At 34.9% G+C, this 26,895-nt stretch overlaps 1 protein-coding gene and 1 pseudogene across 4 annotated transcripts in view; one reads left to right on the top strand and one right to left on the bottom strand.

Annotated features, from left to right (window-relative positions):
• Positions 1–26,895, top strand: part of MBD5 (methyl-CpG binding domain protein 5) — a 448,736-nt gene that overhangs the window by 140,970 nt on the left and 280,871 nt on the right. The window lies entirely within an intron of this gene.
• LOC125173361 (40S ribosomal protein S24-like) lies at positions 12,698–13,085 on the bottom strand (annotated as a pseudogene).

Here is a 26,895-nt window from a genome sequence, read left to right as displayed (position 1 = left end):
AACTATTATTGTTTAATTGTCTATTTTTCCCTTCAGTTCTGACTTTCTGCTTCAAGGATATTGGGGCTTTTTTGTTAGATGCATATATGTTTACAATAGTTATTTCTGATGAGTTGATCCTTTTATTTATAAAAGTATTATAAAATGTTCTTTGCCTCTAGGAAAAGTTTTTTCCTTACAGTTTCTTTTCTCTGATGTTAGTTTAAACATTCCAGCTTTCTTTTGATTACTGCTTATATGACATATTTTTTCATACTTTCATTTTTAATCAAGTTCTGTCTTTGAAGCTAAGGTGTGTATCTTATAGACAGTATACAGTTGGAACATTTTTTTTTTATCCATTCCACCAATCTCTGACTTTTGATTGGAGTGTGTATTACATTTACATATAATGTAATTACTGATAAAGTAAGAATTACATCTGCCATTTTCCTGTTTGCCGTGTTTCTAATGTCTTCCCCCATTTTTCCCATTCCTTCATTGTTGCCTTCTGTATTTGACACATTTTTTTAATATACTATCTTAATTTCCTTGTTTTTTTTTTACTATGTTTTAGAATTGTTTTGTTAATGGTTGCCCTGGTGATTGTTAACAATCTAGTTTAGATTAATACCAACTTAATTTCATCAGAAAAACTTTGCTCCAGTATAGTTCTGTTTACTTCCCTTTACTTTGTGCTATTATTGTCATATAAATTACATTTTTATACATGGTAAACCCATCAACACAGTTTTAAGATTGTGTAGCTGTCTTTTAAATCATGTGGGAGAAGGCAAGAGTTACAATGAAACATAATATCTCTACTGTGTTTTATATTTACATATGTAGTTACTTTACGCCTGCTCTTGTTTCACTATGCAGAGCCCAACGTGGTGGGGAGGGAGGGGCTCAAACCCATGAACCAGGAGATCATTACCTGAGCCCAAACCAAGAGTTGGACGCTTAACAGACTGAGCCACCCAGGTGCCACTCTTCAATTTTCCTTTTAATTTTTGTTTGTTGTTCAGCCTCTTGTTAGCCCCAAGGGTTAAACAGTTGCCACTGATTTCCTTCAACAGCACAATGCTTGGGGAGAAGATTGTTTGCACAGAAGTAGCTCTGAGTCATGAAATAAAATGCCCTGAAAATGGAATCATTTAATGAGGTGCCAGATAAGGCAAAATAGTGACAGTTTTCTGCAAGTGGACATTTCAGGGAATTCTAAACCTGTCCTAATCCTTATGTGCTAATAGGTTGGCAGTTTATACAGCTACCAGAGTTGTGAGGCTCTTGGTTTTCAAGGCTACTCCAGAACCTGAGAAGGAAATGAGATTAAGAGAAAAAATGAGATAATTAAAGTTAATTTCCAGAGTTTTGAAAAAGACGATTTTGCCAGTTTTGCCAGTTTTGCATTGCTTTTGTGCACAAGTTATTTTTGAAGGCCTTTACCATTCCAAATAATTGAGCTATGCTTTTTAAAAGACAAATACCATATGATTTCATTTATATGTGTAACCTAAAAAACAAAACAGATAAACAAACAAAAAGCAGAATCAGATCTATAAATACAGAGAACAAACTGATGGTTGCCAGAAGGGAGGGGGTGGGGGGAAAAGGAAATGGGTGAAGAAGAGTGGGAAATACAGGCTTCCCATTATGGAATAAGTCATTGGAATAAACAGTACCTTAGATATTGATACATGGAGCTATCTCAGTTTGTTGTGGTGGTTGTTTGGTATTCCACAGATGCATAGTTCATTATTTGAACATTTTTTTTTAGTAACAAATATTTGGGTTGATCTACTGTTTTGTTATTTCTAACAAAGATGGGATGAACATTATTGCATGGGTATCTTTTTGACTGTGTGTCAGATAAATTCCTACCTATGAAATGTAAAGTGTGTTTTTAAATTTTGATGGATGTTGCAAAATTGCCTCTGCAATGACATTTCATCAGTTTATACTTCTGTTTATGGTAAAAAGAGAATGTGGTTTCTCCTTACTCTTGCCACATCGTATTATCAAGTATATTTTGCCAATTTCAAAGATGAAAAATATCTCTTTATTTTAATTTTCTTCTTTCCTAATACCTTTGCATCTATTTGTAAATATTCTTCCTTCACTTACCACACACACCACACCTGAGTGCTTCTTTTCATATCCTTCACTCATTTTTTTAATTGAGTTTTGATTTGTAATGGCTCTTTGTGAGTTAGGGTAATTAGACTTTTGGTCTGTTTTATATATCACAAATATTCTTTCCTCTAGCTGATTATTTGTTATTTGGCATAGCTTATAGTATTTTTTTCTTTGTTAATTTTTTTTTTAAGGAGTTAGATTTTCCAGTCTTCTTCCTGTCTTTATGTCTTGCTTAGAAGGGCATTTGCTTCTTCTCAGTTTATAAAAATTCATCTCTTATTTCTTCCAGGAACTTACTGTTCCATTTATATATTTATTTATTTGGCTGGTTTGTTTTCATGAGTGCTAACCAGTTGTCTCTGTATCATTCCCCTGTGATATAAAATGCCACTCTTGTTAGGTACTAAATTCCTTTATGTAGGGAGAATATTTCTGGACTCTTTATTCTTTTCCATTGATTTCTGTGCCAATTTGTCCCTTCTCTCGTGCCAAAATGTTAATGTGTATTTTTCCATACGACCTTTAGAATCAGCTTGTCTTGTTCTGTTTCCCTGTTGAGGAAAAATTTCTGTTGTTACTTTTGTTGAGATTACATTAAAACAGCAATCTCAATTTTTGTATAAATGTCAGAATCATGTGGAAAGGTTGTTAAAACATAGTGTGCTGAGTTTCTGATGCACTAAGTCTGAGTTGGAACTTTAGAATTCACATATCTAAAAAATTCAAATGGTGATGGTGCTGTGCGTCAGGGGCACCCTGCTTTTGGAACGACTCCAGTAAATATGTACTAATATTGAGACATCCATCCAGTATTCATTCTGATGACAAGGTATGCCATTCCATTTATGTTCTGTTTTCTCAGAGTTTCAATGTTTTCTTTATATTGATAATACTTGTGTTTTAAATTCATTCCTATGCATTGTAATACAGGCTAGTTTATAATTATTACTTAGTATCAGAGACACCACCCCCTTATTTTGAAATTTGTGAATCACTATTTTAAATATTTATGGTTAGCAAGCCTTGTTCGACTTATTGCAATGGAAGTAGGGGTTAATATTAAGTTACCCTCTGGGAAATTGGAACAAATGTTGGGGAAAGCAAGGAAGGTGAGCTTTGATAAGCAGATGTTACTTAAGTTTTTCCATTCATGGCTTTAAAATGTTCCCTTCATGTTTCCTTCATTCTACTGCTAGAAAAATTAGTTGGCATAATCAGCTCTTCTTAAGTATAGTAAAACCTCTGAAAAGTGTAGGCCTCCCTCAGCACTTAAAGTGAATTACTAATATTTCGATGTATTTCATTTATATAGCTAGAGTTTGGGTTGTATATGTAAATTTAGAGGCCAAAGGACATTCCCAGGAAGGATGAAAGTCTTTGTAAATTTCAAAGGCAAAGGATGAAGGAATAGATGAAGACTAACAAAAAAGTTACTCTTACAGAATGTAAGTGTCTTTCAGGACCATCGCAGTATTCTACTATGTCTTTTTGCCTAGACTGAAGATATCTGAAGATTATTTTTAAGATCTGCAAGATAAGTTCAGTCTAAATGTTCCTGCAAGATAGTATAATCCAAATTAGTATTTCCCACTCAGCCTAGTATGTTTTCCCTTCTCCTTCTATTGGTAAAACAAAACAAAACAAAACAAAACAAAACAAAACAAAACCATGTTCTCCATCCTGTTCTTCAGTAATAGGAACATATTTTAGGGTATAGTTGAGGATTTTCTTACTTACTGTAGTAGGCAGAATACTATCTCCATAGAGATGTTCATATTCTAATCTCCAGAACCTATGATATGTTACCTTAGGAGGCAAAGGGGAATTAAGGTTGCAGATGGAGTTAAAGTTGCTAATCAGCTAACCTTGAAAGAGGGTGATTATCCTGGATTATCCAGGTGGGCCCCCTATAAACACAAGAGTTCTTAAACGTGGAAGAGGAGGGCAAGAGAGGCGGTAAGAACGATTTCATGTGAGAAGGACTCTTCCTGCTCTTGTGGGCTTTGAAAATGGAGGAAAGGAACCACAATCCAAGAAATATGGGCCGCCTCTAGAAGCTGGAAAAGGCATGGTAGCTGATTCTCCCTAAGAACCCACAGAAAGGAATACAGCTATGTTCAGCCTTCACCCAGTGAGACCTATATAAGGTCATTGACTATAGAACAACAAGGTAATAAAAAGCATTGTTTTAAATCATAAGTTTGTGGTAATTTGTTTTGGCAGCAAATAGGAAATTAATGCAATTATTAAACTATTAGGACAGAGCACTCAAATCCTGATGCTTTGTTGTGTTAGTAAACATTAACAGGCAGGTAAAATGTTTAATATGCTACAAGCTTTTCTTTTTTTTCTTAAATTTTTAGTTTGTTCATACATCAAAAGGTTAACATTTTTTTCAATTAACATCAAAATCTTTGGAAGTCTTATATCTCAGAGTTCATTTAGGGGAATACTTATCTGGAAATCTGGTCTATCTGCAAAATGACTAAGGACCTCATTGGTATATCAGCCTGGAAAACAGCTGAGTCAGAATTAAGATTGAGAGCTTTGGAGTTGGACTCTCAGAGACCTAAAACCTCTGCTGGGACTGGCTGTGTGACATTGGATACGTTATTTAACCTCTCTGTGCCTCTTTTTTCTTCTAATATAACTTAAATCATAAGGTTATGGTGACGATTACCTGAGATATGTATAGCGCTTAGCATGGTTCTGGCCCAGAGGCAGAAAAATTATAAAGTGAAGACACAGAATTTCAAAAAACAACAACAACAACAAATCATTGTGGTGCCTTTCATCATAAAAGCAAAAAATTTAAACACTTCAAGAGTTCCCAAAGGCATAAATATAAGCAATTGATATTCCTAATAGCATTCTTAAATTATCAAGTATAAGATTGTTTGGGTTTTTTTAATTCTTTTAAAGATCTTTAAAATATGTGAGTATTGGTGCGGAAGGTGGCAAGCCTTTTTATACCTGGAAAATTAATTTATGTGGAATTTAAATTGAGAGTGTCAAATGAGCAAAACATTTATCAAGTGTATTTCTATTATGTATTATGATTCAAACCTTAGCTCCTCCACTTTTTTTCATCTATACAGCCATGAACCACTTCACCTTTCTTCAGTTTCTCCTATAAAATTTAGGTAAATAGAATAGCTACCTGGTTGGGAGGATTAGAGACGGTGTATTTGAAGCCCCAACCATCTTGCATAGCACACGAGTGCTCAATAAGTGCTGGTTTCTTGATTGTTATTTTGTGCTCCTGTAAACCTGCATTGGCTAAAAGCAGCGATGACCTAATTATGAGATACTATGAGTCCTTCTCTTCCTTTATTTTAGTTTCTAATCCACCTGATATTTCTACTGAACTTCTTAAAATTCTCTCCTTTCTCCTTTTCTGGTGTTCTTCCTACTCTTTGGTTATTTTTTGTTTCCCAGACTTTTTTGCTTACCCTTCCTCCTTTGCCCAATCCTTAAACATTGGTGTTTCCCAATGTCTATAGATTTTTAAAATTTTCTTTCTCCTCTGCACGTTGTTTCTGAGTATCATATGCTTCTTGCACCAGCTGAAAGCTTTTCCCTGAGCACCAACTGTAAGTCTCAGAGACCTCTTCTAATTGAGCATTATCCAAAAGTGAACACAGTCGTCTTCTACATAATTTTTTCCCACTCTGTTACCCATGTTGGCAATACTGTTCATTCGTTTGTTCAGTCATTAATTATTTAGACATTTATTGAATGCCTACTATGTTCTAAGCCCTGAGGGTACAGTAGTGAAGTAAACAAATGAACAAATCTTTACACCTCAGAGACCGTATTTGTAGTGGATGAGACAAAGCAAATAAATGCATTGTGTATCTGATATAAATTTTGTGGGGCAAAATAAAGCAGGAAAGAAAACAAAGGAGGACCAAGATGTGGATAAAGGTTACAGTTCTGAGTGGGATGCTTAGGAAGGCATCATTAAAAGGTATCATTTGAGCAAAGACCTGAAAAGGTGAGGGAGCAAGTTATGTGGATATTTGGGGGAAGATTCCTCCAGGATGAGGAAACAGCAGCTGCACATGGTGTGTGTGTCTGGCATTTTGGGGAAACGATGAGGTAGCCATCATGCCTGGCTTGTGGGAGAGAGCAGTAAGAGAAGGGTCAAAGAGTTTATAGGGACCATGATTGTCCTGTCTACCCATTTTGTTAAAAATTGGGAACAATCCTTCAGGACTTACTCTGTCATTTTCCTTTTTTTTTCTTCCTCTTACCTCTAGTAAGTCACCAAGTTTTATTGATTCCAACTCCTATATTACTGTCCTATCTGTCCTCTTCATCCTCCCTGCCTTTGCCTCAGTTCAGGCCTTTCTCATTGGTCACCCTACTGATTGGCTGCTAACTGCACACTTCATATTCAGCACCCATTCAAGAGCTTTTTTTTTTTTTTTAACAACTTCTAGTTTTAAGCCCAGCACTAGGTATTGTGAATATAAGGGCCATCAAGCTTGCCCTTAAAAAATTCATGGTAACTGGAGAGAATCATACAGGCAGTTAGTAACATGACAGTGAAATAACTGCTTTGAGAAGGGAAGTACAAGCAGTCTTAGTCACAGTAGATACGTAACTCCAATTTATGAGGGTTAGTGCAAGCTTTTGAACAGAATTTACCTTCCTGTTAAGATCTAAAAGATAATTGGAGCAGTTAGATCCTCCTAGAGGTGATGGCATTTTCAGGGGTCATGTGAAATATGACAGGAAAATGTTGAGTGGAATCATTTCAAAACATACAATGTCTTATACAAGATCTTTGAGAAGAATAAGCGGAAAGAATTTGTAGGTTTTTTGTTGGAAGTTATGATTAGAGATACTCTTTTGTCTAAGCTTCTTCGTATTGGATTTCGAACCTCAGTCTACCATAATTTATTCTTCTTCATATCAGTTCTTTAAGAATTACAAAGGAACTGTTGCCCTCTCTTTCTCTCGCCTCTTAGCTTGCATGGCATTTTATTTGTACTTCTGTTGTTACGGTGATTCGTGTGTGATTTTATATCCCCAACTGCTTGTTCTCCTTCAAATGTTCAGATGCATCTAAAACCTGTCTTGAGCACAGTAGGGTTTCAAAATGGTATTGTATTGATTTAAGAGAGAAGACCTAGTTATCTTCTTTAATGTGAGCTTAATGGAGGAACTATGATGTTATAATGCTAACAATATGGAAGTCTAAATGACAAACAAATCCAATTATATATGCAGAGATACCTACGTTAGAGCTAATAGGGGCACCTGGGTGGCTCAGTCAGTTAAGCATCCGACTTCGGCTCAGGTCATGATCTCATGGCTTGTGAGTTCGAGCCCCACGTTGAGCTCTGTGCTGACAGCTAAGAGCCTGGATCCTGTTTGCGATTCTGTGTCTCCCTCTTTCTCTGCCCCTCCCTCGCTTGTGCTCTCTCTCAAAATAAATAAATAAATAAATAAACAAAAGGAATTAATAAATCATTTACAGCTTCAAGAGCTAGGTTTTATTAACAAAACAAGAAATGCTTTAGATAGGTAAGCATTTGTTATTTCCTCAGAGATAGAGTTCAGTCATACTATTTAAATTTCAGTATTAACCTAGTAGTATCCTTTTATTCCCATAGTCTATTTGGAGAAGTAAGCAATATCATTTCTAATCTCTATCCTTGAAGCAAGAAAGAGGGAGGAAGAATGGAAGGTAGATAAGCAGGTGAGCAGAGAAGAGATTTAAAACGTGTATCATGTGTAATTTTGTCTCCTCACAAGATCCTACAGTGGAAGGCTTGGAAGCAGAGGACCTGGAGAGGTTCTTAGTAAACCACAGGGCACCAAGCCTACTCAGAAAACCAAAGTATGGTCTCATCAGAATACCGTGTGAATAGGACTGAGCTGGAGTGAGGTTAAACTTTCTTTTCACTTTTCCCCACTATATCAGTCCTTTCATAAGCATGTGAATCTAAATATTGACAGACACACTTGACAACTTTACCTTTTAGCCAAGTTGAGGTGTGTGTCAGCATTCTTCACAGTAATGAATAATTTGTTATGTCATAATCCAAAAGCATTCGTAGACTAAAAGCCAAGCTTGTAAACCTTATATTGTACCCTATTTTTGTGCTATGTTAAATGAATACACTCTCCTTTTTCCCAGTTGGGAATTGTGGTTTGATTTCCAATTAATATTTAGTTGAAAGGATATGTTCAAATTGCATTTTACAGGTGTTATTTTGGAAAGTTTGACTTTTTCACAATTTCTCCCTTCCATTTTTCATATATAATATGTAATATATCTTCCAATTTCCATAATATATAGTATGATCAAAATTAGGTATTATATTAATGTAGTTTATTGAGTGCATTTGATCTGATTTGAATTAAAATCTGTTAGGAAATAAATATTAGAAAGTAGAAACATCCATGTAGATGTTCTTGGTCATTGCCCTTAGAATTTTGGCATTACTCCATTAAATAGGAAATTACTGAAACCCTCACCCCCAGCCGATTCTTTATTTTGGTAATTTACTGTTTTAGAATTGGGTATACATTTCTGTCTTCAAAAGGAGCTAATAAATAGAACTAGATTCCTAGGGCATCATTCCCAGAGATCACATTATCCTAGTCACCTGGAAAAGAGGCCTTATCTGATTTTAGATTACTGTTGACAGCTATATCACTGGAAATGAAAGAAACCCCTAGAAAAGAGAATTCCAGAGGGAATTTACACCTTATAACATTGCTGAGCCTCCCATGCAGTTTCTATTTTGGTGATGATATTTTGAAAAAAGTCTTATGTGTTACGTTGCTGTGCCATCATGATGATATGTAAAGCATTCATTTCCTACAACTCTTTCTTAAACTATTTCCAAATCATAATTTTTCTTTGTCTCAATTTCCTCACACATACCCACTTTAATACGTGGCACTGGTATTTATAAGCTACCTCGATCACTTTGTAATAAACAGAGACAGATAAATAAATAATCATTTTACAATATGATAAGTCTTCCTTTCAACACAACTGTAAGCCATTATCAGAGATAAAACAGAGCAGTGCGGAAAGATGGAGTAAAGCACTAGACAGGTTCAGGTTCTAGCTCTGCAGTTTTCCAATCAACAGCCAGAGCTTTGACCTCTCTTACTCTCTCAGTTCTCTCATCTACTAAATGAGGATGATAACACCTATACCCTAAGATTTTGGTGGTGATTAAATCACCTTTTATTTGGGAAAGTATGTGACATAAACCAGAAACTTAGTTAAATGTTAATTGGATCCAGGTCAGATTTTCACAAGTTGAGAAAAGAAATTTTATTTTGTCCTTTTGAAACCTGTAATCCCTGTGGTCAAATTGTTATAGATTTTCCCCGTCACTAGGAATATGAGTCTAGGTATTGTGGACTCACAGCATCTGATTTGTGAAGGCATAACAAATGCTGTCTTTGTGCTGTGCTAATGCTGTATTCCTCTAGAGAGGGAGGCTTATTCCTTGAGCCTCCATGTTGCCTCTATGCCAGTAGACACCATCCTTGGCAAAAGGAGGACATTCTCCCAGCCTCCAAAGCAGGAACAAAACACATTTTGTTACAAAAGCTGTGCTAGATATTGGATTAATTTATTGTGGTTTCCCCACTCCCCCGAAAAGCTATTTTATTCTTAACATAAGCAGTTGTCTGTTTTTAAGAATGCAAGCATATTCACTATATTATTTATTGAAAATGGGTCTTTTTCCTATCCTATGACCCAGCAGTAGCACTGCTAGGAATTTACCCAAGGGATACAGGAGTACTGATGCATAGGGGCACTTGTACCCCAATGTTTATAGCAGCACTCTCAACAATAGCCAAATTATGGAAAGAGTCTAAATGTCCATCAAGTGATGAATGGATAAAGAAATTGTGGTTTATATACGCAATGGAGTACTACGTGGCAATGAGAAAGAATGAAATATGGCCCTTTGTAGCCACGGGGATGGAACTGGAGAGTGTGATGCTAAGTGAAATAAGCCATACAAAGACAGATATGTGGATCCTGAGAAACTTAACAGAAACCCATGGGGGAGAGGAAGGAAAAAAAAAAAAGAGGTTAGAGTGGGAGAAAGCCAAAGCATAAGAAACTCTTAAAAACTGAGAACAAACTGAGGGTTGATGGGGGGTGGGAGGGAGGGGAGGGTGGGGGATGGGTATTGAGGAGGGCACCTTTTGGGATGAGCACTGGGTGTTGTATGGAAACCAATTTGACAATAAATTTCATATATTGAAAAAAAGAAAGAAAGAAAGAAAATGGGTCTTTTTGTCACGTGGATCTAGACTAGTTTGTGATCTTCTCCCTGTCAGTCTTTATTCTGAGCCAAATTTTTGAAGACTATAATTTTCTTCAACCTATTCCATGTCCACACAAAAACTTCTGTACCCAGAGGACTTGTTAATGAAGTAGTGTGACATTGTTGCTTAAAACTTTGTGTAGATTGATGGAGAGCCATAGAAATGCTTTTCTCATATTATTTACACATAGTTTTGGGGAGAAGTGAAAAACAAAAACAGGAGAAGGGAAAGAGCTGGATTAGAATGATGGGTAATTTTTTAAAAGATTTGTGTTCATTTCCCCTCTTTTCCACAATTTGCTTGATTTTAGAAGGTATGACTTTCAGAAAATAGCTCTATCTTTGAGACTCATGAATTGTAAATTTTAAAAATTAGAATATTTCAGATATATTTCATATTAATGAAATTGATAAGAATAGTCTAAGTTATAGTTCTTAATATATACCCATAATACAAACATCTTTTCTTGACTATTTTCTTAAGAAAATGAATTAAAAGTAGAGATACACAGATTTGAAATATGTTCATATTGGGAGGTGGTGCAATGCTAATAATACTTCCCACAAATATTATTTATGTGAAAATGTGTTGTGGAACTCAAGTAAAAAGCTCTACAAATTGAAAAAAAAACCTGTTAATAATTATTCAAAATTATTTTTGTAAAAGAAATCTAAGAAGAAATGATGAGACTTGGATCCTAGCCCTTTTATCACTATGACCTTAGGCAAGTCAACCTTTTAGCTCTGTTTCCTCTTCTTGAAAATGAAGGCAAAGTCTGGGGGATTGCTAAGGTTCCTTCCAGCTGTAAATATCTATTATTGTTATTACAATTTGATAGGATAAGAAATTAGGTATGCTGTACATAAAATAATTGTTTTACTCAAGAGTTATTAATAGTATAGAATTTTATATTGCAAATTGATCTATATAGACATATAAAAATTTGAGAGGTACCTGGGTGGCTTAGTCGGTTAAGTGTCGACTTTGGCTTAGGTCATGATCTCACAGTTTGTGAGTTCGAGCCCTGTGTCCAGCTCTGTGCTTCCTAAATGTTTACTACTTTATGCACTATATTTCTTTACCAGACTTACTCTTTCTGAGACAGAAAATATTCTCCTTAGTTGACTCTCTTCCTCTTCTTATTTCCTGTTAGCTCTCTCCCCCGCCCACCCCAAGCACTTTCCCTGTGTGTACACACTGAAAGTAAGTCTGACAACCACACACCCCACAAATTGCAGAGGTGCCCTGACAAATTCCAGGCACTACTCTCTGCAGTAGAAATAGGCCAATGCTTGGCAACTATCTAGTGAAAATATAATTCAGAGGAAATAAATGCATGCATAATTATCCCAAATGGTATGTATGGTTTATAGCCTGCACAGTTTAGGGGGGAAATGTCATTTTTTCACTTACACACACACACACACACACACACACACACACACACACACACTTGTTTTCCACCTTTTTTTTCTCTATTCTCTGCAAAAAAATAATCGCAACTACAAATCCATTTTACAGCTATAAATATTAGTCTTGGGGACAGATATATAGTTTACATACACTTAGCTTTTTCACTATGTTTAGCTTTTAAAAGATCATTACTCTTGAATAAACCCACCTTAGTGGGAAGTATGTGACCAAAGATGCCCTTATCTGGCCCACAGGACTCAACACTTAGCCATCTAGTCTGTTGTAGCTATCTAGTGGCTGCAAGCACTAATCCAGCTTGCAGAGTCAAGATCCAGAAATAAGAATCCATCAGCTTGGCATCCCATTGACCAGAGGAGCTCTGGAATTATGGTGAAGCTGGGACCTAGACCTGAACCCTTCTAGTTGGCACCTATCACCTGACCTTGAGAAACATAAATGCCATGCATGCACACTCTAAGAACAGATTGTAAGATTCAAGTCAGACAAATACTGAGAGGAACCAAGAAAGGCTTTAAAGATGAGAAAGAATTCAAAATTGAGTACAAAAAAATTGTACTTGGGTTGAGTTTAATCCATAGTTCATTTTTTTTTTGTAACATGTGCCTTCAAGTTGCAATAGGAATATACACATTTTACTTAGATGATGATTCATATCTTTTGTTCTGATGGGTGTTTGTCCTTGCTCTGGTTTGGAACATTATAGGGATCTATAAGGAGGATTTCTTTTTAAAAAATGTAGTTTATTTATTCTCTCATGAAAAAAACTGCACAATCACCACAGTTAAAGTCACCGTACAGTCTTTACTCATGTTGTCCAATTTCCAGCTCACTTGTTGCTGGCACCAATATTGGCTTTCAATCCCCTTGACCTTCTTCATTCTGTTCTTGCATTCCTTTTGCTGTTTTCTTGACATCTTGTCTTCTCACACAGGCCATGTCTTGCAAGTCTATGTTTGGGTTCATTTTTCTTTGCATAATCTAAGAAATCATAAATCATGCCAAAGCCAGTTGTCTTGCCACCACCAAAATGGGTTCTGAATCCAAATACAAAGATGACCTCTGGTGTGGTCTTAAATTTTGGCTAGTTTTCCCCAAAATGTTGTCTTAGGTATGGCTGCCTTTCTAGGGTGAAGAACATCACTGACCACTTGTTTCTGCTGAAGTAGTTGTTTGGTCATGAACTTCCTAGTCCATATAGTTACTGTGTCGTTCATGATGGCATCCGAGCTTTAAGCAGCTGGGAAGGAAGAGATTATTTCCTGAAAAAGTTAAATCACAGGCTGATATTATTCCTTGAGCTTATACATGTTTCCTAGTGTATAGTCCCATGCTCTTGCTTTGTTAGCATTTTATGAGAAGTTATACACTCTCAGTAATACTTAAATATTATTAGCATACCTTATACTTACAGGTAAAACTGGTTTACCAAAATTTTACCAACATTCAGGGCTAAATTTACTTTGTCAGAATGATCACTGTGGTGTTTGGGGGGGGGGGATTGTCTAATAGATTTGTTGTTGTAATAGTTAATGTGGTACTGTTTTCATACACCCTTGTAGCCTCTTACCATTTTGTGCACATCAGCCTTCCAAAGGCCAGCACCTCCATCTAAGCCATAGGACTGCCTCTGACCTGCTAGAAACCACTGGGATTAGACTGTAAACAGTGACTAACAGGTTTCAGCTTCCTTGGCCCTGTCTTAGACAATTCTGAGACCTGTATCTTATACCATTTGCCAGTTTCCCCCAGAAGATGAAGTTTCAGTTGGCTTCTGTGATAGCTAGCCTAATGGTGTACCCTATATTAGCTGCTTGCCCTTCTCTTATCACCTTCCCCATTTCCTTGCCAGTTCTTCTGAACCTCCCAAATGAAAAAAAACCATGTATACTCAGTTTTATTCTCAGAGACTGCTTCCTTAGAAACCCCACTAAGACAACTACCTAATAAACCCAAAGATAAGAATCCTTCCCATTTAGGCTGGTATTATTTATTTTATACTGTTAATGATACGTTGTTTAGAGTAAATGGACAGTTATAAAGATGATCTATTTGAATTTGAGGCTGAAAATATATAGTATGATAGATTCCTTTTAATTTTTTTGTGACTTAACAAAGTTTTGTGAGTTAAAGGATCTCACACAGTCACCCTTACATTGAGACTCTACACATAATTTTAAAATACTGAAGTCAATATATATAGTAAAGTTTAAAAATGGAAGTAAGGAAAAAATGCTTTTTAACCAAAAAAATTGAATGTAATTCTAACAAAAAATTCTGTGAGATCTACAATTTAAACTAAAACAAATCTTAATACCCTTAAAATGCTTAAATATAAATATTTAGGGATGCCTAAAATGCTAAAGAATTTAAAATAGCAAAGTAATAAGATTCTAGGATATTGAAAAGTAGTTTTTGGAGCATTTAATATACCAAGTAAATAAAATATTTGACAGTCACCTTGATACTAAAAGTAAAATGTAACAAAAAGCTCAAATGAAAATATTACAAATAATCTGAAAGTACTAAGAACATTAGATGGAAACTATTTTTGCACACCAACAACTGAATTTAAAGAGCAATCTTTCAAAGTAAGAAATGGTCACAGGAAGAACTCACAGAAGTCTCAAGGATAAACAGAAGTACTAGGTGTAGTCTGAAGAAGATGGGGAGTCAGGCAGTAGCTGAACTTAATCTCCATGGAACAAATACACCCATTCTCTTGATCTGTGGGAAAGGTGCCAGACAAGAGCCTGGTCACTGTTGATAATTCAGACTTGGGAGCCCAGGTCAATACAAGTTGGCCTTGGGGCCTGTTTGCAAACTGTCTTTAAAAAGACACTTCCTCTGAAAGAAAAAGGAGAAACCAAGCTCATGTAAGGGACTCCAGACTTTCTGCTGCATTTCCCATTCCTTAGGTAATGTTTTGTAGAAACTGATAATAGATACATAAATAAGGAAAGGAAAGGTAATTCAGGAGCATTAGCTGTGATGAAGAACCCATGATAGTAGTATTTAAACCTTTGAGGGTAGACAGTCTGTATCTACACAAATCTAATCTAAGGCTGCTTTTCCTCAAGCCACCAGGATGCAAGATAAATTTGGTATATTTTTTCATCTTTTGCTGTTTGCTTTCTATCACAAGTTGAGGAACTACCATGTGATTTTTCTCTCAATGGTTTGATTTTTTAAGTTTTTATATGTTTTATGAATCAGACAACTCCAAAGACAATACAGTATAGTGATTAGGAACAAACGCCCTTGGGCCTGGTTGCGGAGGTTGAATGCTGGCTCTGCCACTTACTAGCTACTATAACCTAGAGCATGATACTTTACCTCTCTGTCTTGGTTTCCTTATTTGTTATGTGGGTGTGATAAGAGCATACAATTTCATAAGGTTGCTCTGAGGATTAAACCACTTAAATGTAAAATTCTTAAAATAGCACCTAGCATATATGAATACTCAATAAGTTTTTGTCCATGTATGAAAACAGCATATTGTAGATGAAATTAGAATTTATAAAATTGTTGAGATACGTTACTACTTTTATGTAATGATCATTGTGAGGAAAGTGCATTCTTAATTACCAGACTACCGATTTCAAAAATGAATGTTTGAAACATGACCCATTTGTGAGGAAAGGACTGCAGTTTTGCTTGTTTTTCCATGTAGTATTTACAGTTGACCTTGGCATAACCCAGGTTTGAACTGTGTGGGTCCACTTACACACAGGGTATTTTTCTGATAAACACAGTACTGTAAATGCATTTCCTCTTCTTGATGATTATCTTAATAACATTTTCTTTTCTCTAGCTTACTTTATTATAGGATACAGTATATCATATATTTAAAAATATGTTAATTGGCTATTTGTAAGGTATTAGTTTATGGTATTAGTAAGACTTCTGGTCAACAGTAGGGTATTGGGAAGTCAAGCATTATATGTGGATTTTTGACTGCATGTAGGTTTGGCATCCCTAATCCCCTTTGTTCAGGTGTTAACTATACCATGTTTGTTTGTTTGTTTGTTTGTTTGTTTTTCCAACGTTTATTTATTTTTGGGACAGAGAGAGACAGAGCATGAACGGGGGAGGGGCAGAGAGAGAGGGAGACACAGAATCAGAAACAGGCTCCAGGCTCTGAGCCATCAGCCCAGAGCCCGACGCGGGGCTCAAACTCACGGACTGCGAGATCGTGACCTGGCTGAAGTCGGACGCTTAACCGACTGCGCCACCCAGGCGCCCCTATACCATGTTTCTAGTAAGGTGAGAGGAGAGTAAGTGGTATGCCTACCATTGCTAATAGGCACTTTATGTTATTTCACACAATCCACAATAAGCTCTACTAAGTAGTTAGTAATAACTATTTCAGAAGAGGAAGTTAAAATTTCAGAAAAGACCAGTGACTTACCCAGGCAGTAGTCTGTCTGACTCCAAATACAAAGCTTCTGCAACTATCCCTGTTTCATTAACAGAGGAGAGATTTGAAACATAACAACTGGTATGGCGTAGGCACTAGTTTGGGTGGATCTAAGGGTCTTATAGGCCCCCAGCTCTGCCAGGTCTTATCTCCTAAGGGGTTAGAATATGGATAAGTCTGCTTGGTGGGAGCGATGTCCCTAGAGAAGAGTACATGGGGAGAGGAATAGAGAGTAGTGGCCATTTTCTAACAAGTATGGAAGCCTTTTACTATTTAGTATGTTAACAACTGGTACAGCAACACTGTTCGTTCTGACCAAACATTAGATGTATAAAAATTAATTTTGATACATCTAATGTTATAATTATGTATATAAAAATTTAAATACTATGTTAATTTTTGGGTTTTTGTTGGTTTTTATAAGACACATTTTTAGGATCAGGCAAAATTGAGAATTCTTTCCTTGAAATTTCTGCTAAACTGTTATATAAATATATGGTCGTTTTTCACTGATTGATCAATAGACAGTTAAATAGATTGCCTTTATTTACAGTCAGCCATTTTTTAAAATTATGAACTTGCAATATATGGTGGAGGAAGTTTTTACCTTACAGTACTTGGCCAAAAAATTTATTAAGCTATTGTAAATATCATAAAGGACTTTGTTGGTTTCCTTCTCTTCCAAATGTGAATTTGCTCTCATTTATAACCTTCCTCTTATTATATCTTCTTTATCAACATCCAAGAAGAATAAAACAGTGATGATTTTTTTTTTACCTAATAATCTACACAGTATATGCTGAAATAAACACATAATCTCTTAAGAATCTGGGAGCAACAAAAATCACTTATAGTGTTTATTCCTCTTTCACCTTTTTTGTGTGGTAGTAAAATTATTTGAACTATAGGTTTTAGTCAGTGAATACATTGTTTCTTGGTTTGTATTGCAATGTTTCATAGAACTAAATGAACTAAATGAACTAAAATGAACTAAATGAACTAACTCTAGTGCTTTTAGTTTAAACCATGAGAAATTTCCAATCCTCAGTCTTTTTTGAACAATAAAAAAAATTCACCTGGTTCAATCAAAAAGAGAGGCATCCCAACATATTGAGATTTTTTATTATTTTCTATATGAATCAACTGAATATTTCATTTTATTTTTGCTTCAATTGCTCTCTGTTGCAATGAACCCGTCAATAGGTATTTTTAATTGTTATATATTTAACTTTTACTGAACATGAACCTACCATACTGTTTTACTTCCTCACACTAATTTGCAATTCACTATAACAAGTTAAAATTCTATGTTACGTATATTTATCTAGGGGACATTTTATTGTATCTGTATCTACAATAGTATCTACAACTATATTTTCAGTGCTAAGGAATCATCAGAAAAAGTCACAGCATTATAAAGGCCAGCAATATAAGGAACATTTAATATTTGATTAATTTTAAGTAGCATTTTAAGCTTAAAGAGAGAGATGGTATTAAGACTTAAATCACTCTTACAGAGCAAAATGACCTATAATGTTTTGGTTCAAACATTTAAGTAGTTCTTTTTCTGCATAGTCATTTAGGTTCATTATAAACACGGAGAAGATGGAGCAAATCTCTGCAAATTCTTCACATTTTATATGTATAGTTATTTTTTCTGTTGCCTTTCAAAGATCTAAAATGATATTCCATTTATTTCTTGTGTATCTCAAAAAAGAAACTTGACAAGGCAATCCTTTAAACATGTAAACAAGAGTGACTCAAACTCTTTTTGGTTGCACTTGCTCATATTTAGATTTCATTTTTTGATTTCTCAATTATCTTTCACTGAGTCGAAAATGACCCCATCATTATTTACTTCTGGAGGCAATTTGTGTAATCTAGACATCTTTTTCTGTTTATAGGGATTTTATTCTTGTGTCGTTGTGTTATTTTCTCTAATAAACCTCTTCATTATTGGCAGGTTGGCATAGTACCGAACTGATCTTTGGTAGGATTTGAAATATGCTTTTTTGGTAAAGCTATTTCCAGATATCATAAAATCAGGCATACTACTGGCTCATAAAATTCCTCATGTAATATGGTTTCTTTTGCTATTATGAGTGCCTGCACTAAAAATCTGCAGAAAGTCAGAGCCTGATGTTTCCCCCAAACACTCGCTGGTGACTTTGATACTCTGGTCACACTAACCTCCTTTTCAGACATCACTAAGGATGATACTCCTATTCTGTGCATTTATGTGCATTTTCCCTGCTTGTCATTTTTTTATTTTAATGCGTTGACATGTGAGGATTTCATCTCCTTGCACGGGGTTCTAACATCTCTCCCTGATATCTTTTTGTTTTTATTGGAAATCATGGTAGAATTTGATTTTCCCAAGATGCAACTACTTATGGCTTTTTTGTTCATTATCCTGGGTAAAGTCTCTTCCCTTAGGATAATACTGAAGGATTTGTTTTCATGAATGAAGACCCTTCATTTTGGATGGTTGTTTTATTTTGTTTCATTAATGACTTGAAAAATCACTTTAGCTGAAGTATGCATTACATAAAAAAATTATGCCATAAATACTGGAAAGAGGGTATTTCCATATAATAGAACATTTAAAATGTCTTACAGCATAAATTTGATATTTTCTGTAAGCAGTTTATATGCTGATTTTTTAAAAAAATATTTTTAATGTTATTTATCTTTGAGAGAGAGAGAGAGAGAGAGAGAGAGAGAGCGAGAGAGCACGAGCAGGGGATGGGCAGAGAGAGGGGGAAACACAAAATCTTAAGCAGGCTCCAGGCTGTGAGCTGTCAGCACAGAGCCTGACACAGGGCTTGAACTCACAAACCGTGAGATCGTGACCTGAGCTGAAGTCAGTCGCTTAACTGACTGAGCCATGCAGGCACCCCATATGCTGATTTTAATAATCTATAGCTGCATTTTGAAGCTGCTTATTTTAAAAATCTTATGAAGACAGTTTTTAGTCTGTATGCACATACTTTAAAACTATATTAAAATTATTTACATGTTAATTTAAATATATCTTTCCTTTAGTTTTCTTTTAAATTAGTCTTAATTAACAAGTACTAATTAATAAGTCTATCATATTTTATTAGTTTTTAACTTACCTGATTTTCTTTTGTTTTTATACAGAGTTCATCCTTCTTTAAATATAATTTATTGTCAAATTGGCTACATACAACACCCAGTGTTGTATACACCCAGTGCTCATCTTTTTTTGAAAGAAACATTTTTTTTAAGTTTATTTGTTTATTTTGAGAAAGAGAAAAAGTGTGAGTGGGGGTGGGGCAGAGAAAGAGAGTCCCAAGCAGGATCCACACTGTCAGCACAGAGCTGGGCACAGATGCTTAACTGACTGAGCTACCCAAGCACCCCAGAGAACATCTTCTAAAAAGAGTTTCTGAGTTCTGATTCAGTATTTTCTAATCTCCTACAACACTCTAGTAGTTTATCTCATTCAGTACAGTGGAATCACTTGAGGCTTGTTATTATCTTTGTTACCACCATGTAAATAAAGCATTATGGTTTATATTTAGATCTGGATTTCTTTTTAGGTATTGAAGTAGATGTATGACAGCTTCATGAAATCTATCTTTATGATAGTGTTTTTCTTTAGGATTATAGTGTTTTATGTATCAAATGCCCCCAAATGTTATATCATAGCACCATTAAAAACTTGAAAGTGAAGCTTCTTTAAGAACTCTTAATTTTTGTGAATGAAAGTAAGACCCTCTCTCTTTCTGTCTCTCTCACACACACACACAGAGTTACAGACCCATTTTCTGTTTCATCATCAACAGAAACATCATTTTTGGGGGGGCTCAATTCTAGTTCTTTTGCAGTTTTTTATTTGGTGCTATGAATTTTATTTATTTTTTAATTAATTTATTTTAGTTTAAATCCAAGTTAGTTAACATATAATATAATAATGATTCCAGGAATAGAATTTAGTGATTCATCACTTACATATAACACCCAGTGCTCATCCTAACAAGTGCCCTCCTTAATGCCTATAGTCCATTTAGCCCATTCCCCCATCCAACACCCCACCAGCAACCCTCAGTTTGTTCTCTCTATTTAAGAGTCTCTGATGGTTTTTTCTCCCTCTCTGTTTTTATCTTATTTTTGCTTCCCATATGTTCATCTGTTTTGTATATTAAATTCCACATATGAGTGAAATCATATGATATTTGTCTTTCTCTGACTGACTTATTTCATTTAGCATAATACACTCTAGTTCCATCCACATTGTTGCAAATGGCAGGATTACATTCTTTTTGATCGTGGTGGCACTTCCAAGGTTTTGTTTTATTCTTCATGTTGGCCTGCCATCAATTTATAACAAATAACATATTTAGTTAAATATGTTAGGGGAACAAATTTCTGACTGATACAAGTAATGCCTGTATCTATAATACTGCTTTAGAATTTAAAAATATTAACAATATCCTGTTAATATTTATGAATTTCTGTTGTCTGTCTCCAAAAGGGGGCAGTGCAACTTTGGTATTTGACTTAGGAATGCCTTTTTTTTTTTTTTTTTCAAAGCATTCTCTTGTTTGCTCATAAAATTTCTTGTGATTTTTAATCATAGATTCATAGAATCATGGAGTTGGAATCAAGGTTACCATGTTTCAGAAGGAATTTAAGCATACCCTCTGATGTTGAAATTCCCCCTTTGATATCCCCATCTCTTGTCCGTAATTCCATCTACCACCTTACCTCGTTTTATTGTGCTCCACAGATACGTTTTTTTACACTTTGAAGGTTGGCGGCCACCCTCCTTTGGGCAAGTCTTTTGGCGCCATTTTTCTAACAGTAGTCACTTTGTGTCTTTGTATCACATTTTGGTTATTCTTACAGTATTTCAAAGTTTATTATTATTATTAATTTGTTATGGTGATTAGTGATTATGACTTTCTGAAAGCTCAGACGATAGCATTTTTTAGCAATAAAGTATTTTTTTAATTAAGGTATATACATTGTTTAGACATCATGCTATTGCATGCTGAATAGACTACAGTATAGTGTAAGCATAACATTTACATGCAGTGGGGAAACAAAAAGTTCATTTGACTCACTTTATTGTAATATTTGTTTTATTGTGGTGATCTGGAACCAAACCCACAATATCTCAGAGGTGTATGCCCGTACACTTTTAGCATAATCCTGAACAAAGAAATCAACAGGAGTTATCACTGTTGCTTTTTTCTCTCTTCTTTTTTGTTTCCTCTGTAGAACTTTTTAGCATTAAAAATATTTTATTTCCAGCATTCTGGAAAGGTGGGCAACTGCTGTTAATGATTATAGTGAGAAAAAGAGGAACATGAGGTTTTAAAAAAGAAAATGGAAGTGATGTCAGTGGTAGTGATTTCTAAAGACGCTGTGAAAAAAATAACAGGGATATATTGCTAGAAATGTCTCATAGAGACTACTGAGTCAGGAGTCAGAGAGGCAAAAGGCAGAACCTGAGAAGATATATAACATCAGTATCATCCTAGTCATAAACTTTTAACATTACCAGCATTTAGAGCAAGGCAGAGAGCAAGGTCATTAGTGTATTTATTATTTCTAAAAGTAAAATAGCTTTATAAAATATAATAAATGTATAAGGAATAGCTTTGTAATTTATTTCTGTAACACTGCCATAGAGGAAATCCTTGAAAAGTTCTGGTGCATGAAAGAATAAGTGGAATGATTTTTTAAAATGTTTTTGTTTTATTGAATATAAACCTATTAACATAGACCTTCATATTTACATTATTTTAATCACCAAACCCCATTTGTTTTTCTCTAGAACATACTTATTTTCTCAACCTTAAGTTGAGAGATCCTTAGTGGTTTTCAAGTACCTTATTTTTGAGGTTGGGAGAAGCTACATAGAATTAGAGTAATAAATGGGTTGCTAACCCATTTTCTATGTCCCAGCCCTATTAGCTCATTAATTGTCTATCAACCAACCCAATAGGATAACCAGCATAATGAATTTGTTATTGCCAGAATATTTATATGCATGTTCTTGGTACTATATTTGCCAAAATGTTGTACTTAATTCTTTCTATCCAAAAATGTCAGCTCTTAAAGTGTTTGGCATGTTAGTGTACCCAAATATCACTAATTGGTATTTCCCAAATAATAGATGTTATTAAGGTGGTCTGTCAGAACCAAATTGATAATTTATTCCAGTGGAAGAGGTCTTTTTCTAATGAAAAAGAAATGCTACTTACTCTTATACCTTGGATAGCCTGGTTATTATCAACTTTATAGAAAGAACTTCAGTTATGTTGGACTCTAAATATAGTTTCTTAACTGAAGCCAGGTCATCTGGGCAAGTTGCAAGAGGGCTAAAGGCAAGGCCTAATTTAATGGACAGGATTTCAAATTACCTATGGTTATTTGTTTTGACACTGACTGGGGTGTATCCAATAAGAGTCTTTTATGTTGTTGACTTAAAAATAGAATGGTTGTGTTAAAACCATAAATCAAAGTTATGCAAGGTCCACTAAATACGTGATCGGGAATAAACCTAATAATGGACTTAACTGGTACTAAGCAATGCTTAAATATGCTCAGGCTAAGATTATGCTCTATGACAAACAGTTGAGAAAACAAATCTTCCATTGATTACATGATTAGAACTCTTGTTATACTGAAGAAATATGGAAACAAAAAAAAGCAGACATGGCTTAAAAATATTTTTAATTACTTTAATGTTTGTTTTTTATTGAAATAAAATACTTTGTGAAGTTTTATTTTATTCCATAATTTTTTGCTATGATCTGTTTCCATTCAGCCACATATGAAATTTGTGAACTAGAATTTTTTTAAGTTTATTTATTTATTTTTAGAAAGAAGGAGAGAGAGAGAGAGAGAGAGAGAGAGAGAGAGAGCGCGCACATGAGGGACAGGCAGAGAGAGAGAAGGAGAGAATTCCAAGAAGGTTTTGCACTGCCTGTGCAGAGCTTGATGTAGGGCTCGAACTCATGAACCATGAGATCATGACCTGAGCTGAAATCAAGAGTTGGACGCTTAACTGATTTAGCCACCAGGTACCCCTAAATTAGAATTATTTTTAAGTCACCTGTTAGAATAAATGGGATCTTGAGGTCCACAGTATTGTATACTGCTAATACTATGAGAGTAACCACCTATAAAAGTTTAGGTTTTGATATAGTTCCATAGCTCAGGGAAGTGGAAAGCATGTTTTCTTCCTGTAAAAACTGCCATATTTCAAATTTGGGAGTGCAGTAATATTTTAAGAAGGTATAGTTTTTCATTAAAAAATTTCTAAGGAGTTAAATCCATGAATATGACATCCCATTACTGAACCATACTTAATGGATCTTAATGTCTTTAGACTCATAGAACATCACATTCAAATCAAGACAGTGTTTTTAACATAAACCTTTAGTATTATGCTTTATTACGTAAATTTTACAGATTTTATTCTGTAAATTGTACAGAAATAGAAAGTATGTAACACTAAATGAAGACTTTGAAATCATCTTTTTGTGAGAAGAAGAGTTGAAGTGGACCCCCGTGGCATTCTCCTTTGAGTGGGAAATCTCAAAAACCTTGGAAAAGGGTGGAGGGTATAAGGCAGAAATTTATATACAGATACATTAAGTAAGGCTTCCGGAACTACTGAAGATTTTAGTTTAATGTATAGTGCCTTTAAGAAATACTGTAGGGGCGCCTGGGTGGCGCAGTCGGTTAAGCGTCCGGCTTCAGCCAGGTCACGATCTCATGGTCCGTGAGTTCGAGCCCCGCGTCGGGCTCTGGGCTGATGGCTCAGAGCCTGGAGCCTGTTTCCGATTCTGTGTCTCCCTCTCTCTCTGACCCTCCCCCATTCATGCTCTGTCTCTCTCTGTCCCAAAAATAAATAAACGTTGGAAAAAAAAAAAAGAAATACTGTAGATAATTGTAGACTGCATGAGTTTGAAATCTAGCTCTGACAGTTATTAACTGTGAAAGCTTCAACAAGTTAATTTCTCTGTTCCTCAATTTCCCTATCCATACAATATAGATGATAATAGTACTTCTTAGGATTGTTGTAAAGATTAAATTAATTAATGATGGTTAGAATTTAGAAATCAATAAATGTTAGCTCTCATTACTGTATTTCAAAGCAAGGAAGAAGTGTTAGCAACTTTAAAAATCTTGGATACATTTATTGTTTATTATCTATAAGTTTGTATTTTTGGTCTTTAAAGAGTAATCTGTATACATTGAATTCTTTTGTGATATATAGAGTATTGTGCTATTTATAGAGCTATTGGTTCTTATTTAAGTATGTAGTTTTTCTAAGGAAACACTAAACCATGTTCCCTTGGACTTCTGTGTTACATGTATTTAAATAGAATTTAATTTACTTTTTAAATGTTCTGTTTTTAAGTTTTTATTTAAATTCTAGTTAACACACAGTGTTATACTGCTTTCAGGATAGAATTTTGTGATTCATCACTTACAGCACCCAGTGATCATCCCAACAAGTGCCCTCCTCAATACTCATCACCCATTTAGCCCATCCTATGCCCACCTCCCATCCATCAACCCTCAGTTTGTTCTCTATATTTAGGAGTCTCTTATGGTTTTCCTCCCTCTCTTTTTCCCCCCTTCCTCTATGTTCATCTGTTTTGTTTCTCAAATTCCACATATGAGTGAAATCATATGATATTTTGTCTTTCTCTGACTGACTTGTGTCACTTAGAATAATACCTTCTAGCTCCTTCCACATCATTGCAAATGGCAAGATTTCATTCATTTTGATGTGTAATATTCCGTTGTGTGTATGTATATGTATATGTGTATATATACATATATATACATATATTTACATACATACACACCACATCTTCTTTATCCATTCATCAGTCAGTGGACATTTGGGCTCTTTCCATAATAATTTGGCTATTGTTGATAGCTCTGCTATAAGCATCAGGATGTATGTATCCCTTCAAATATTAAAAAAATAATGTTCATTTTTCTTGATTCAGTTGTTATTATTAACAGCAATTATTATGCCATTACTCTCAGTTGCTATAATTACCTACATCGTGAGACATTAAGAGAGTAAGGTGCAGTAACCTCAAAAGTTCTTGCAGCTTAGGGAAATTACAATGTTTAAATCATTCGTAGTTGTGAAGTATACTAAAGAGAAAAGCTGGGTGCTTCACTCAATCACTGTAAAATGCTATGCTCAGTTAATGGGAAGACCAATAAATAAAATCATCACATATTTATTAAATGCTTTCAAGCTAGGGCTTGCTGGGAAATTATAATTTAGTTGAGGGAATAAAGCAAACATGCCAAATCTTAAAAATAAAAGATAGAGATAAAGGACCATAAGTGAGTACCTGATTAATTACCTAAGTAACTTGGCAATAATTAGTGTTGGAAGTCAGAAAAAGAAAGAAAGCTTTTAGTGTCTGGTTGATGGAAATTTCCTTCAAGGAGGAAGCAGTATTTGAGCCAAGTTTTGGTTGATGAAGAGATGAGAGATAAACAGCAAAAGGCATCTGGGGTCAAATAGTAAAAGATCATGAGTCTTGCCAAAAGACATTGGAATTTCATTGCATAGCTATAAACCAGAGGCAAACTTGCATCCGATCCTGCAGATTTGAGAGGTGGCTCTGTGTTTGTGAAGACATTTAGGAAGTCCATGACTGTTTACTAGCTATTAAGCAGAACTAGTTCTGGGAAAAGAATCAACTTTAGTCATAAACTGAAGATTGATGTGAACTTAATAGGAAAACCTGAAGTAGTTAGCAGCACATGCATGTAAAAAGAATACTTTATTAGGAGCACCTCCATACTAGGTAGATAAGTGAAAATAATTATAATTTTCTTTAAAGGTTTAGCAGTTACTGAGATCATCATCCTTATTATGTATAGCACAGACTTGGATATTCACCTCTGTTTATTAGACTTTTCTTTTTCAGAAAGAATCTACAGAGTATGTGCATATGAATATATTATTTTTATTACAAAGTATTTCTGGACTTGTTTTAAAAGAATTTTCAAGACTAAAATGTTAACAGCCTATTTCATCTTATTTTTAGTAAGCTATGTTAGTGTGTGTGTTGAAGGAAATGACTCAAGACTTTTTCTTTGAGAATTTGTTGCTTTGCACTTAGAGCAAATGATAGTAGAAGAGCTTATTCCCCACTGCTAAGTTAAGGCCAAAACATTTTTAATTCTGAGACATTGTGGGCATGTTTGTAATTATTTATGTAGTTTGGGGTTAAATTGTCATTATAGAATAAATTTAGTTTTCTCTTTTTTGCCATAGTATTTTGTTGATTACCTACACAGTTTACTTAGGTTAGGAGGATAGCACAGCTTACAAAATACATTACCCATAAACATTATTTTAGCTTATCTACATTGATTTATTGCTAAAGTCCTATTTGTATTTTAAAGTTATTTCTTATCCAGGATGCCTCAGGATTATCTTTTAAGATTAGAAATATAATCTTAGAGGGTGCCTGGGCGGTTCAGTCGGTTAAGCATCAGACTTCGGCTCCTGATCTCACAGTTCATGAGTTTGAGCCCCATGTTGGACTCTGTGCTGATAGCTCAGAGCCTGGACCCTG

This window comes from Prionailurus viverrinus, chromosome C1 (genome assembly GCF_022837055.1).
Source record: "Prionailurus viverrinus isolate Anna chromosome C1, UM_Priviv_1.0, whole genome shotgun sequence".
Classification (NCBI taxonomy): Eukaryota; Metazoa; Chordata; class Mammalia; order Carnivora; family Felidae; genus Prionailurus; species Prionailurus viverrinus.
The sequence above is the reverse complement of the archived record's forward strand: the minus strand, read 5'-3'. Positions and strand labels throughout refer to the sequence as shown.